Source organism: Rhinolophus sinicus, chromosome 2, assembly GCF_057876585.1.
Source record: "Rhinolophus sinicus isolate RSI-liver-muscle chromosome 2, RSI-T2T, whole genome shotgun sequence".
NCBI lineage: Eukaryota > Metazoa > Chordata > Mammalia > Chiroptera > Rhinolophidae > Rhinolophus > Rhinolophus sinicus.
The window spans coordinates 19,407,437-19,422,781 of record NC_142502.1 but is presented as its reverse complement, the minus strand read 5'-3'; the positions used below and the strand labels follow the sequence as shown (position 1 = coordinate 19,422,781).

At 38.9% G+C, this 15,345-nt stretch overlaps 1 protein-coding gene across 16 annotated transcripts in view; it reads right to left on the bottom strand.

Moving 5' to 3' along the window:
* Positions 1 to 15,345, bottom strand: part of PLAGL1 (PLAG1 like zinc finger 1) — a 105,461-nt gene that overhangs the window by 62,874 nt on the left and 27,242 nt on the right. For 15 of the 16 annotated variants that reach the window (XM_088795421.1, XM_088795429.1, XM_088795423.1 and 12 more), the window contains exon 1: positions 2,434 to 2,944. The exons of the other annotated variant lie outside the window; for it this stretch is intronic. The gene's annotated coding sequence lies outside the window, so the exon portion shown is untranslated. Of the gene's footprint in view, positions 1 to 2,433; positions 2,945 to 15,345 lie in introns of those variants that run through there. 16 annotated transcript variants of the gene reach the window in all.

Here is a 15,345-nt window from a genome sequence, read left to right as displayed (position 1 = left end):
GAAATGTTCTGTTATACCATATAGTATAATACAAAATAATAAAATAAAATATAATAACCCCTGGTCACATATGAGCACTTGAAATGTGGCCTAGAGTAACTGAGGAATTGAAATTGTTGAAGTAAATGTAACAGCACGTTAGCATTTTTAAATCCCTGATGGTGGTCTGTTATGTTTTTATATGCTTTTCAGTATTTAATTTTTCATAAAAGTTTTATTTTAGCTTAAATTACTATCTAAAATATCATGTTTTGTAAAAAATATACAAAAGTTGCATATTAGAAAACAAACACACCCAAAATGTTCACATTATTATCTATGAATGATTTTAATTTTATTCTAAATATTTTTTAAATTATATATTATTTAGGATATAAAAACATACAAAGAATTTAATGAACACTGATGTAGCGACCATAGAATTTATGAAATAAAATATTCCTGATATTGTTTAAATTCCCTAGGTACCATTCCCTGATCACGACTTTTCTTTTTTTTAAAAGAACAGCTGGAAAATATGAATAATAGACTAGAGCCTTGGCTTCAGGTTTCTTCATTTTGAGATGCCCATATTTTTAATATATTTTGGGGGAAATTTAATATACAGACATATGTACCGTTTAACAAAGAGTTATAAAGCAAACACCCATGGAACCATTGCTCAGGTCAGGAGATAAAGCATTTCCAGCATCCCAAAAGCCCTCCGTGTGTCCTTTCTCATTCACAGCCCCCTTTTACTCCCCCAGGAGATGACCACTAACTTGACTTTTATGGTTTTAATTTCTTTACAGTTTTTCGTTACTACTTTTAATGGCTATGTATGCATCCTTAGCAACAGCTTTATTTCACCAGGTTCTGGATATCTCATAGATGATATCATACAGTATTCTTCAGCAACTTGCTTTTTTCTTTGGCTCGACATTGAGATGCATTTGTGTTAAAACACAAAACTACTTCATTCACCACTGTACAGGGTGCATTTCATTTTATGACTAGAGTATAATTTACCTTTCTCCTATCAGACGGACATGAAAGTTGTTTCCAGCTTTGGGGTATTACAAATAAGCACATTAAACCTTCTTGTACACGTCTGCTTGTGTATATGTATGAAAATTTATCTAGGGCAGTGGCTTTCAAACTTTTTTGACCATGACTCATACTAAGGAATGACGTTTTACATCATGACACACATCTGTGTGTGTATAAAACAGAGAAAAAAAGTTTCACGCAGCAAATACCCTATGACCTGAGACACATTCTGATATTTTCTATTCTGTTAGTTCGTGGTTTACAAATCCTGATCATTATCCACTTAACTGATTTCACAACCCACAAAAATGGGACTCAAACTTTGAAAAACATCGCTCTAGAGGATAAATACCTAAGAGTGTAACTGCTAGAACGTGTAACAGGGACATCGCACGTTGTCAACTTGTCTAGATCCTTAACTTTTAAACAAATATTCTTATCTAAATTTACCACTCTATAATTTTAGAGCTAAAACTGTGAAACATCAAACCGTTTTATCTTTTTCTTCGGTTGCTAAACAGTATTAATCACTTACCATGTGCTAAGGATCCACTGGGCTGCGAGCGAGACTGATGGGTTAATACACTGGGGGGTGGGGAGGACATTAGGGACCAGGACCTCAGCGAGGCCCCAGAAAGCTCACAGGAGGGGCCGCGGATCCTGCCTGGGGAGGGAGGGGTTAGGGACGGATTCCTGGAAGAAGGAGGACCTAAGCTGAGTGTTTCTATTTTTAATTTTTATTGGTTTCCTAAAACATAAAAGTAACACATTTGGGGAGGGGGGTAGTCAAAATTACAGGAGTATTTTTATTAAGAAGTAAAACTCCCCACCATCGTCCTTAAAGTTTGATGCTGAGACTAAATAACCAAAGTTGCACTATCAGTTATCCTAATCTAAGAAATTTTTAGGAGCCCACATTTTAAAACAGTTTTCAGAGTCTATCTGATAGGATCCATATAGTACGAAAGCATAAAACGAATCACATTTTCCATAACGAATCTAATGCAAACATTTCGTGTTTAGTCACGTTATTACTTTTAACAGACTTTTTTCTTGGCCTTTTGGCAAGGTTGGGGTGCCAGGTTTCAAAAATCGAGTCTATTTACTGCACACCCACTATACGCGAATGTTTCAAAAAGTGGCATTAAAAACGGCCAGTCGAAAGCATTTTTTGTTCAAGTCGACTTGGCTTGCCCAGTGACAATTTGTCGGAGTTTCACACTTCGTCCCGAGGAGCCCGGACCCCGTCACGTACTCGGCGCGTCGGCACCGGCACACCCTCCCCAGCGCGGCACGGAGCCCAGGACGGTCCTCGCTCCGCGGCAATGCCGCCGCCCTGCCGCCCCCAGGCCCACAGCGGGCCCCGCGGCCACGGAGCCTGGCCACGGGCACCCAACCACCTACCCTGCGGGGTCAAGAGCCCCCCGGAACTCAGGCGAGGCAACTCGGGCGCGCCGCCTCCGCGGCCATGACGGCGACCCGGGGAAGCGCCCCGCGCGCCAAGGCCCGCGGTCCGCCGGGCTGGGAGGAGAGCCGCCCCGTCCGTTCGTCCGTCCGTCCGCCAGGAGAGTGAGGCCAGAATACGCCCCAGACGTGTCTAAATCAAGGCTCGGGGCGGTACCGACGGGCTGAATGACAAATGGCAGATGCCGTGGGCTTTGCCGCCCTCGGCAGCCGCGAGGATGGCTGCGCCGAGGAGGCCGCGCACAGGCGGAGCCCGGGAGCCGGAACGGCGCGTCCGCGAGGAGGGCGCTGGGGCCCCTGGCGGGGGCGTCACGTGGCAGGAGGAGGCCCCGCTGGGGAGCCAGGGGGTCGGCGGCCTGGGCGGAGGAAGAGGACAGGCGCCCAGACGCCTGGCCGATTGAGTCATCCGTGTGGGCAAAGCCAAGGTCGCCCAGGTGCAGAGCTGGCGCAGGTAGACCCGAACCAGCCCGAAGCCCCGTATGGTATCGAAGACTGTTCTCTCAAGTCACCACCAGGATGAACCGCCCTCAGCCAAATCATAAATGAGAAACACGACAGATGCTAGGAGAACACTGCAACAGGCCACACTTACTTACCTCTTATTCGTGCACTGTTGAAATAATGGCAGCCTAGATGTGACCACTAATTGTGAGCCAGGCACCGTTCTAAGCACTTCACAGGTAAATAAATGTACTCCTCACGACAACCTTGTGAGAAATACTATTTTTCCCATCTTGCAGATGAAGGCACAGAAAGACTAGCTGGAAATAATTTTGCAGTTATGGAATCATACCATATATGCCTTAAGTACTTTAAATGTTTTCAATGTTTTGACTTAAAGAAAAAGAAACTGAAGCAAATCTCCAGCGGTTGCTTTCTTCCTTACTAGATATATATTCCTAAAAGAGGCCTATAATATTAAGGAAAAAGATTCAGAAATACATGGAGTTCACTGCATATTTCAGTCTCACAGCTTTGAAATACGAGGTTAATAGCACTTTACACGTCCGCCCATCTTCACCGCAATCTCCCAGTGTCCATTGCCTATGTTACTCTTGGCTTACTAGCACTTTGAACATTTACAAGTTGCTCTACCACTTTATTCTCCCAGACTTGCTGTCTAAACTCTGTATTTAAATGTATTCAATGTTCATCATAACGTATCCATCCCCAAATTCTTTATTTTTATTTAGTTCTTGGTGGACTGCTCTTTTTCAAGGAATTTTCTTAAGGAGGGCCATAGAGTACCTTAATGATTTTATCTTTTTAAAATCTTCATACTTAAATAAAAACAGTGGGGTAAATATTTTGGATTCACACCTCCTTCAAAACATAGCAGAACAAGAAGGTAACTGCTTCATTAATTTTTGACGTAGCCTTCTGTGGCGAGACCTGAATCCTACGTGATTTTTTTCTCGGGAGGTTGGTTGATTTTTTTCTGCTTGGATGCCTGAAGAATTCTTTACCATTCAATACCCTTTATGTCCTTATCTGGGCTATATCGTAATGTGAATTATTCTATCAGTTTTTTCCCCAGTATTTAATATGACCTTTCAACTTATGGATTCCATTCTTCTTTTCTTACTATAGTATCCCATTCATATTATATATCTGAGTAAGTTTATCTTTCATTGGTTGGATTTTCTATTTCAGTGTCACCAGTTATCTTTATACTTGATCTTTGTCTTCCACGTTCATCTTTTGATTTGTACTCTAATTCTCTCAAAATATTCTGTGCATTGGTTTTTCTAGTTTACTGGATTTTAAAGCCATGTTATTTTGAATCTCAATTTTCTTAGCTATGCAATTTCCCTTTTCATCACATTCTCATCTTATAGAGTCCTTGAGCTATTTTGAGAACTGGGTATTCTTTTTTCTGTAGCATGAAACACACATTAGGAATATAAGTTTCTGTTCCTTGGTTATGTCTTCTTCCAGACTTGGTTCTTTGTCTTCCGCATGCTGTTTTCCTTGCTTCACACGCCCATCTCCCATTTTATAGCACGTTTGTATAACAGCGGTGTCATATTTTGTGTCCTGCTTATCCTTAAAAGTTAACAACAGACCTTGTGTTTGCACTAATATACTGCAAGTAAATTCCTGAGACATGTCTGTCTTCCCAACCCTGAGCTTCAGTTTTCTAGGCTGAGCGTTGTTTCTACTTTTTCTGTGACCTGAGGGTTTTAGGATAAGGGGAGAGGTGATGGAAGATTGTGGAATTCAGTTTGAAACTGAGTATAGAGCTGGCTGGGGGAAGTCAGCCATCCCTTCTGAGATTCCTTGAAGTCCTCACCAGTCCATCTTCAAGCCAGCCAAGGGATTCTCCCACACCTGTGAGCTTCAGCTCATTTGCCCAATCCAGCGCAGTATCTTAGAAGATGGCAAACTTTGCTGTTTCTGGCAAGATCCAACAGTAGTAGATAAAAGTTCCCTGATGTGTCACAGGATGCCACTGACTTCTTTCCCAATTGGAGGACATTTGTGAAAATTCTCAGAATTTGGTCTGATCATTTTCCTCAGTATGTCTGCAGGGGTGTGGAGGGTTGTAGACACACCACACATCTACAGAATCTTCCGTATCTTTGCTTTGCCATCACTTCTCACATTTTACATTATAAGGTTGTACTTCTTTCTTTTTTTGGTTGCAGCAGGTGAGGTTTTTCGTTTGTTTTGTTTTTGCTGCTTTCTTTTCTTTGACTGGTTTAGGGTTTTAATTTTGATTTTTCTAGTGTTTCTTGGTGTTGTCTTTATCCATAAGTTAGTTGATCAGACTGTCTTCTCATTGATAATGAATTATGTGAAAATCTTTTTTAATCTTTAAACGATTTCCACAAAGTTCTCTTTGAACATGAATATGTTGACGTGGTAACTGTGACACCCTCCTTTTCCCTAAGACTTCCCCCAGTAACACATGCCTTGGCATTACAATGTGCTCCAGCAAAGGTACTAGAGCAAAGGCTGCAAACTCTAATCTCTATGAAGTTTAAAACAATGAGGAATGGGATTACGGTAAAGTGAAAAGAACATTCTTTGTATAAGGGACAGATGTTGTACAGCTCAGGCCAATTGCTGCCATGTTAGAATTCAGGACAGTATTGCCAAATTTATATAATTTTCAGGACAAGAATGATATTTAGTGGATCGATATAAAATTTCCTAATTTTGGAAACACTATGGTGGCCAAATGAAGTATCTCTTAAGGCCATACTGGACCCAAGGGTTATCAGTGTGGTACCTGTCAAGGTACCACTCAGGTTCAAGGTAAATTTCATGATCACTGTTTTTCTCTTCTGTATAAGTATTTTGAGATACAGTTTTGTTCTACAGACTCTTCAATGACTTCTTAAAATTCTTTTAGCAAATAGAAAGCAAGAAGATTCATGTTGACATACTTACAATTTGATACAACACGTCAGGACCCAAGGCTTTCACCAACAGGTGTTCCTAAGGGTAATGGCTATGATCAGGCTAAAATTAATACCACACGAGCAGAGAGTTTACATAGATTATGACCACATTAACAAAATATCAGCAGAAAATATTTTTCAATTGATGAAGAAAAGGCATCTGACAAAATAAAAAAACCATTCTTGGGGAGAAAAAAAACTAGGAAAAGAATGAAACTTCTTCAACCTGATAATAGGTGTATTTGTTTCCTACGGCTGCTGCAATAAATTACCACAAATTTGTGGGTAAAACAAGAAATTTATTCTCTCATAATCCTGGAGGCCAGAAGTCTAAAATCAAGGTGTCAGTGAGACTTCACTCCCTCTAGTGGCTCTGGAGAAGAATCTTCCCTTGCCTCTTGCAGCTTTCCATGGCTGGTGGCATTCTTTGGCCTCCTTGGCTTCTGGCCACATCACTCCAACCTCTGCCTCCATTTTTACATTGCCTTCTCCTCTGTGTGTCATGTGTTTTCGCCTCTGTGTGTCTATCTTATAAGGATACTTGTCACTGCATTTAGGATACATCTGAATAAGGGGATGATCCCCCATCTCAAGATCCTTACCTTAATTACATCTGCAAAGGCCCTTGTTTCCAAATAGGTCACATTCATAGTTTAGGGGATTAGGACGTGGACATACATCTGGGGTGGGGGTGGGGAGACAACTTTTCAACCCTCTGTAATGGGGGAAATCCCAGTGAGCTTTGTTGTGGAAATTGACAAGCAGTGTAAACTTTATATACAAATTAAAAGAACCTAGAACAGCAAAAATGAAAAAGACAAACAAAGTTGGAAGACTTACACTGCCTGATTTTAAGGCCTACTCTAAAGCTACAATAATCAAATCAAGATGATACTGGCATAAGGATAAGTGAACAATATATTGAGTCCAGAAATAGACCCACACCTATGATCTATTGATTGTGGACAAAGGTACAAAATAATTCCGTTGGAAAAAGATAAATGGTGTGGGAGCTGGCCTTCTATATGTAGAAAAAAATAATACACTTCTGCATCACATCATATACAAAAATTAAACCAAATTAGATAACAGACCTAAATAAAAAGCAGGAACTTTAAAACTTCTAGAACTGCCCTGTCCAATATGGTAGCCAGTAGCCATGCCATTGAGCACTTGAAATATGGCTAGTCCAAACTGAAATGTGCTATCAATATAAAGTACACTCCAGGTTTCAACGACTTAGGTTTAAAAAAGAATGTTAAAATATCTCATTAATAGTTTGTATATTGATTGCATGTTGAAATGATAATATATTGGTTTAAACAGAACAGAATATATGAATTAAACTAATTTCAATTGTTTTTTACTTTTTATTGTGGCCACTAGAAAACTTAAAATTATGTATACGGCTGACATAATACTCCTATTTGAGAGCACTGTCCTAGAAGAAAACCTGGGAATAGGCAAAGATTGCTTGGGTAAGACACAAAAAGGAATGACCATAAAATAATAAATAGGTAATTGGATTTTATAAAAAATAAAACCTTTTGTTCTTCAAAAGAAACCATTAAGGGATTGAAAAGTCAACCCACATACTAGGAGAAAAATATTCACAATACATATATCTGACATAGGACTTGGATCAGAATATTTAAAGAATTCATACAACTCAATAACATGATAAATAGTGCAATAAAAATGGGTGAGGACTTGAAAAGACACTTTACCAAAGAAGACATATGAATGGCCAATAAGTACACGAATGACACTCACCATCATTTCCCCAATGACTAATGCAAATTAAAATACCAATGGAAGACCACTGGGACAGCTAAAGTTTAAAGGATGAACAATACCAAGTGTTGCCAACAATATAAGAAAACTAGAACTCATAAATATTGTCGGTGGGAATATAAAATAATACAGCCACTCTGGAAAACAAAGTTTCTTATAATGTGAAACATACACTTACTATATACCCAGCAATACCACTCCTAGATATTATTCCAAGAGAAATAATGTGTCTACAGAAAGACTTACCGACAAATATTCAGATTAGCCCCTAAACTGAAAACAACTTAAATATAAGTAATAAAATAAGGAAACTGATGATCAGCTCAGAGACAAATCTAAAAAACACCATGCTGAGTAAAAGAAGCCATACATAAAAGAAGACATACCATACGAGGTGTGATCAAAACATATGGTGAATGTTTAAATTAAAAAAAAAAAAAATATTATAGTAAAAGACATATTGCCATTAATCCTCCTCAAAATACTCCCCCTTGCTTTAAACACATCCCATCATTCTTGCCACTTTCTGAAGCAGTTCTGGAAGTCATCTTTTGTGAGTGTCTTTAGTTGTGCTGTCGTAGCTGCCTCGTTGTCCTGAATTGATTAAAAACATTTACCTTTCATGGTCATTTTGACTTTGGGGAAGAGCCAGAAGTCACATGGTGCCAGATACGGTAAATAAGGTGAGTGAGGACACGCTGTAATGTTTTTATTGGACAGAAATTACAGTACCAGAAGTGATGTGTGACACGGAGCATTGTCTTGTTAATGCATTGTTTGTGATCCATGATGTACAGCACACTTTAAAACACACCTCCTCTCAACCATAACTCACTCCCAACTGACTGCACCAAACAAGTTGAAATTTGTCACACACTGTTACTAAGGTTCGATTCCCGCTTCCCATATTGAAGATCCCTGCCTTTCCGTTGGATGGCACTCAGCAGCAGCATTCACCTTATTTTTTTTATCACACCTTGTATGATTCCATTTATATGAAATTTTAGGGGGGGAAAATCTATACTGACAAAGAGCAGACCAGTGGTTTCCTGGGATGGGTGGGGAGGAGGTATGCAGAGCATGAGGGAACTATATAGAGTAATGGAAATGTTCTATATCCTGAACAGTGAGACAATTACATGGATTTATGTATTTGTCACGCATCACTGAATTATACACGGAATTATGCACTTCAAATAAGTACACTTTGTTGTATGTACATTAAACCTCAGTGAAGTTCACTAAAATTTTTCTGTTCTTACTTGCATGGAATGGGGAGAAAAAAATTATATGACTGTTTTTACCTCCGTCCACAGTTTGAAATAGAATTTACCTTGCGTTTTTTTATTGTTAACTCTTTTTCTTTCTTGGAGGGTCTGAAAGCAAATCAGGGTCCCGTCTGCTTGCCCCAGAGGACAACTCTGCCACCTGTACCTGTCTAACCAGATGATCCTCTGCAAACATGACTCCAGCCTGGCCCTCTGACTTCCACTGCCCAGCCTCCCATCTGCTTCTCTGAAACCCCACCTCAGTTCCCCACTAAGCAGAACTTTTACTCATTATTGTTAACTTTTTCATTAGCACCCCTGTACATTATCAATTCATTTTTCACCTGTGAGAGTGTAGGTGGCTGAGCTGAAACTCAACCCAAGTCTTTCCTCTGACTCCTAATCCGGTGTTTTTTCATAGCAGCAAGCAGCCATAGGGAGCAACCACATTACACAATTTACATTTGCTTAACAGATTTCAACCGTAACAACTTGAAAAAAATCTTTTAGTGAATTCAACTCAACAAATATTCAATAAGTGCCTAGGTTTAAAGTTCTCTAACCAAAATATAAGTAACATTTTAAATCCTATATAAACATATAGTTCTTCTGAAGCCCATGACTCCTGGCCAAAGAACCTCTCACAGGCTTTATGTTGGCCTCTCTCAATCTCCAAGTCCCTTCTCCTTCTTTTAGAGACTGTAATTCTTGGCTCACAGGATTCCTCCCTTCTTCCCTTCTCTTGTCAGTATTTGCAATGACTTCTTCATCCAGGTATCACTTCCTCAAACACACCTCCCATGACAACATTAAAAAAAAAAATTCCTAAAGAAGGACAGACTAATATCCATTTCTATCTTCAACGGACGTTTGATGAACACAATAATCTCACAAGGCGATGTTTGGTATCTAGTTCCTCTACAGACACTTTTTATATTATGTGGTAAAGATTTTTTGTCACATGCATGTTGGAAAGTTATATATATATATATAACTTTTATTATATATATATAATATATATAATCAAAACAATCATGTTGCTGAGCCATTTAACAAGAATCAAGATGGTATGTGAGAAGAACACACCCGCTTATAGCTCCTGAAGAAGTCAGTGAGGATGGCCCATTGATTTAAGCAGCTATGTGCTTTCTGTTTCTTTTTATTAAAATATATTGATGTAATTCAAATTACACAAAGTGGAGATACGAATTTAAAATTTTTAAGTAGGAAAATTCAGTGTCTAGCTTGCAATGAAGATACCACATCAAATGTGGGGGTACCCAAACTTTTACCTTTTATTAATAAGCAACCAGAACCAGTTAGAAGTGATTTAAAATAGAATCAATGGTATCAATTTTCATTCCTGTTTCATGTCGTATGAAAAAAACCAAGTCGACAATGCTGGTCTTTGGAGCTAAGAAATAAAAGCAGTATACAAATGCTAAATATTGATATTTATTCTATTTTTCTCTCTAATATAATTTAAATTTTGGCAGGAAATTTTACAGCAATAGGGCAAGAAGATACAAGAACTGAGGAAGATGGTAGAGGCTTTTCATAATCTTGGAGTACTAGCCATTCGTTTTAAAGTAAAAGGTCATTGTAGGCCGACCATACCTATTTATCTTCTCTCCTTTCCAGACCTCCACCAAACAAAGGACTTCAGAGGAGAGACATGGGCAGCAGTTCAGAGAGTTCCATGGATTTTGAAAGATGAAAAGCAAATGCCAAACTGCTAACTGACTTAAGTGTGAGAAGTACCCTCCTAGGAGATGGACACTCAACGATACCAGAGAGCAAGAAGTCCAAGTGTAGGGCTTTCAGAAAAGTGTCAGTTGAAAGACTTAATTTGCATACAGAGTAACTGGGTGACCAGGTCCCTTCTGGTACCCTAGGGAGTCAGGCGACCAAGCCTCCTCCATCCCAGAGGAAACCAGAGAGTTATTATCTGGATAAACTGAACAGAGAAATATGCAGACTAAGAAATCCATGGGTAAGAGGATTAAAACAGGAGAATTACTGAACATCTCAAACCTGAACTAGGCCCACACATGTATGGGCAACTAATTTTCAACAAAGGAACCAAAAACATACAATGGACAAATGGAAGTTTCTTCAATAAATGGTGTTGGGCAAATGTAAAAGCCATGTGCAAAAGAATGAAAATAGACTGCAATCTGACACCATGTACAAAAATTAACTCAAAATAGACTAAAGACTTGAATATAAGACCTGAAACAATAAAACACATAGAAGAAAACATAGACACTAAACTTATGGACCTTGGTCTCAGAGGGGATATTGGGAACTTGACCCCAAAGGCATGGGAGGCAAAAGCAAAAATAAATGAATGGGACTATATCAAACTAAAAAGCTTCTGCACAGCAAAAGAAACCATCAACAAAACAAAAAGGCAACCAACCAAAGGGGAGAAGATATTTGCAAACAACACCTCCAATAATGGGCTAATATCCAATAAAGAAAGAACTTATACAACTCAACAGAAAACCCCACACAATCCAATTTAAAAAATGGGCAGAGGACCCGAACAGACACTTCTCCCAAGAAGACATACAGACGGCTAACAGATATATGAAAAGACTCTCAATTTCAATTAGCTGTGAGGGAAATGCAAATCAAAACCACAATGAGTACCACCTTACACCTGTTAGAATGGCTACTATCAATAAGACAAGAAGTAAGTAAGTGTTGGAGATGGTGTAGAGAAAAGGGAACCCTTTTACACTGCTGGTGGAAATGTAAATTGGTACAGCCACTATGGATAACAGTATGGAGCTTCCTCAAAATATTAAGAATAGAGACACCATATGACTCAGCAATCCCTCTTCTGGGTATATACCCCCAGAATTTTAAAGCACTTATTCATAAAGATATATGTACCCCTATGTTAATTGCAGCATTTTCCCAATAGCCAAGACATGAAGACAACCTAAGTGTCCTTTCAATGGATGATTGGATAAAGAAGATATGGTACCTACATACTACTCAGCCATAAAAAAAAAACACACACACAAAAAAAAAAAAAACACCACGATGAAATATTGCCATTTGCAGCAACATGCACGGATCTTGAGAGTATCATACTAAGTGAAATAAGTCAGATGGAAAAGGACAAGAGCTATGTGAGTTCACTCATATGTGGGATAGAGAACAGAAAGCAACAATGAACAAATAAAACAAACAAACTCATAGATTCAGACAACAGTATGGCGATTACCAGAGGGGGAGAGCAGTGGAGGGAGGTTGAAGAGGGTAAAGAGGGCTGAATATATGATGACAGAAGGAGACTAGATTTTGGGGGGTGACCACACAATGCAATATACAGATGATGTATTATAGAATTTTATATAATGTTATTAACCAATGTTACCCCAATAAATGTAACTTAAAAAGAAGAATTTACTATACACACACACCCCTGAGCTGGGCTCCATATATCATTTGGCTTTAAATCTATCACACATGTATTTTTTATTAAAACTAAAAGAAAAAAAATGTAAAAGGCAAAATAACAATGAACTTTGCTCTAATTGTATATCTGCTTCATCATATTCTTTATTGTTCATCTTGAATTTTTTCTTTCCTTTTTTGGAGTTAGCAGTCTGATAGCCTGAAATCTTAGTCCACAGACTTTACAAATAGTTATTCTTCAACATAAACTCCTACACCTTTATACCCTAAAGCTGGGGTTAGCAAACTCCAGCCCTTCAGCCAAATCCAGCTAGATGTCTCTTTTTGTACAGCTTGTGGGCTAAGAATGAATCCTACATTGTTTAGATGGTTGGGGCTGGGGGAGGTAGGAAATCAAATTAAGAATATTTGGTGGCATGAAAGAATTATATGAAGTTAAATTTCAGTGGCCATAAATAAAGCTGTATTGGAACACAGAGCCACTCTGATTCATTTACGTATTATCTACGACTGCTTTCATGCTACAACGGCAGTCCACAGAGCTGAAAATATTTACTCGCCAGTCTTTTACAGAAAAAGAGCTGACCCGTGCCCTACAGGTCCAGGCACAATCCTGACATTAGCTCAAACCTCCCTGTCTTGTTTCTTTTCTTCATTTGCCTTCTCATCCTCAATTATCCTTCAGAACATTCTCAGCCTAGGACTAGCCTGAGCTCCCCCCTCTCCTCTTAAGCTCTATTTCTATAACGTCTACGTGGGTGATTTACTCAATACCATAGTCTTAGAATTCCTTCACTTCCTAATAGAAAAACCTTCTCTCCACCCAAGCAATCCTCTGAATCCATGTCAATCCCCTAGACTTCAATAGTGTAGAACAGCTCTACCCTAGAAATCTTAAACTCCAGAATCCCTATTTTAGACCATAGCTTCTTGCCCTTTCAGGTCTCTCACTCTCTTACTCCCAGGATATTTACTCTGTAGTTAACACCCCAGTTTCCTCTGGTTTCAGTTTATTCCCTAGCCAACCTAGACTGCACACCTCATTATCTCACAACTGTCTCGACATCCTGTTTTTGCATTGATTCAAACTCCAAAGTTCCAGCTCAGCCAACTGATAAGTATACAAGCAATAATTTAGAGAAGTTGCATTTTTTTAACCATCATAATAATTGAAACATGCAAGAATCATCAATGGATGCCAAAACTAAAAGTGAAAAATTAAAGAACAGGATCTTTACATAATCTACATAGTTTCCAAGCATCTAGCTCCCCACAAACTACTTATTAAAAAGGTGAAAACAGTAAACTTATAGTAAAAAACCTAGCACATGCCACCTTAACCAAGTGATCAAAGTTAGTGTCACCAATAATGGGACAAGTTGACATGTGCCTCTTACTGTAATGCACTGATAAAGACACATTACTTACATAGTATCCCTGCCAAAAACATAGAATCCAAGTTTTACAATAAGGAAACAATTAGATAAACCAAAATTGATGAACATTCTAAAATAAATAAATAAATAAATAAAAAGGACTAGACTGTATGCTTTAAAAACATTAGTGTATGAAAGACAAAGAAAGTCTGAAAAACTCTTCCAGACAAAATACAATTAAAAACACTACATTGAATGCAACTCGCAATCCTAAGAATCCTGGATTTTTTTTAAGCTATAAAGATATTGAGACAATTGGAAACCTGAATATGGACTATGCATTCAATAATAGTATTACGTTGATGTTAAATTTATTGAGTGTAATCATTGTAATATGTTTATTCAGCAGACACAAACAATCAAAGTCTAACGCATTCTCAAATGGTTCAACAACAGTAAGCGTTATATATATGAAAGTGATAAAGCAAATGCAGCAAAATGTTAACGGTTGGTGAATCTAATGAAGGGTATAGAGAAGTTCATTCTTTCAACTTTTTATTTTGAAAAGCCTTCAAACCATAAAAAATATAAAAAACTCCATGTCAGATTCAACCATCTGATTATGATCTCTCATATTCAGGCTGTTAAGAACATCAAATGAAGACTAAGCTATGCCCCATATTACCGAGTTGACTCACATCCCATTTGCTGGGTAGCTTTTCTTAACCTTCATCCCTATCCTCAAACTATCTCAAATACCCTCACCATCTTCCTACTTCCTGGAAAACTGAGATTATCAAATTCCTCTCTTTCCCACTACCTATAAGCTTGTCTATATCACCCATCTTGCCCCTTTTTCCCCAAAAGCTCATTCCTCTAAGTGTCCTGTGAATTCTCATGCTTTCCCAACACTTCAAAAAAAAAATGTGATCCCTCAGTTAAAACCCCTATATCTCCCCAAACTCCCCGCTTTCTCTCCACTGGCTCTTTCTCCTCTATAAACAAACATACTAAAGTTTCTCCCAACTTGAAACAACTTTAAAACCCAAACCCAAGATCTCCTCTAGCTACGTTGTGTAATTCTGCTTCCCCTCCAAGCTCCTTGAGAGACCCTCTACCTGGGCTCTCTCTCCACTTCTTCAGCATCATTCATGCCTCAGTCTTGAGCCCCAGATGTTGGCTCTCCTCTTCCTCCCTCACTACTCCACCCATGACCTTCTGTAATGGGAAGGCCAATGGACAGTCAGTTATAGGAGAACTCTCTGCAGTGACTGGTGCTTCCTCACTCCTTCCGGCTTAGAAGGACCCTCTCCCTCCTAGTCAATGGTGCGCTTCTCTCTGGACTTTTCTTTTCCTGCTCTGACTCTTACTTTCTGAGCTTCCTGGATAGGGTAAGAGTCTCTACAAGGGTTAATTTTGCCAGGGAGTTTCAACAACATTCTCTTTCACAGGCTCCTGAAATGTCCTTGGTCCTCTGGTCTTCTCAAAACATAACACTCAGGCAACCTCGTCTAAACGAGCAGTCGCAATAGCAGCAGCAGCAGCAACAACAAATATATGCCAGGAACTGCACTA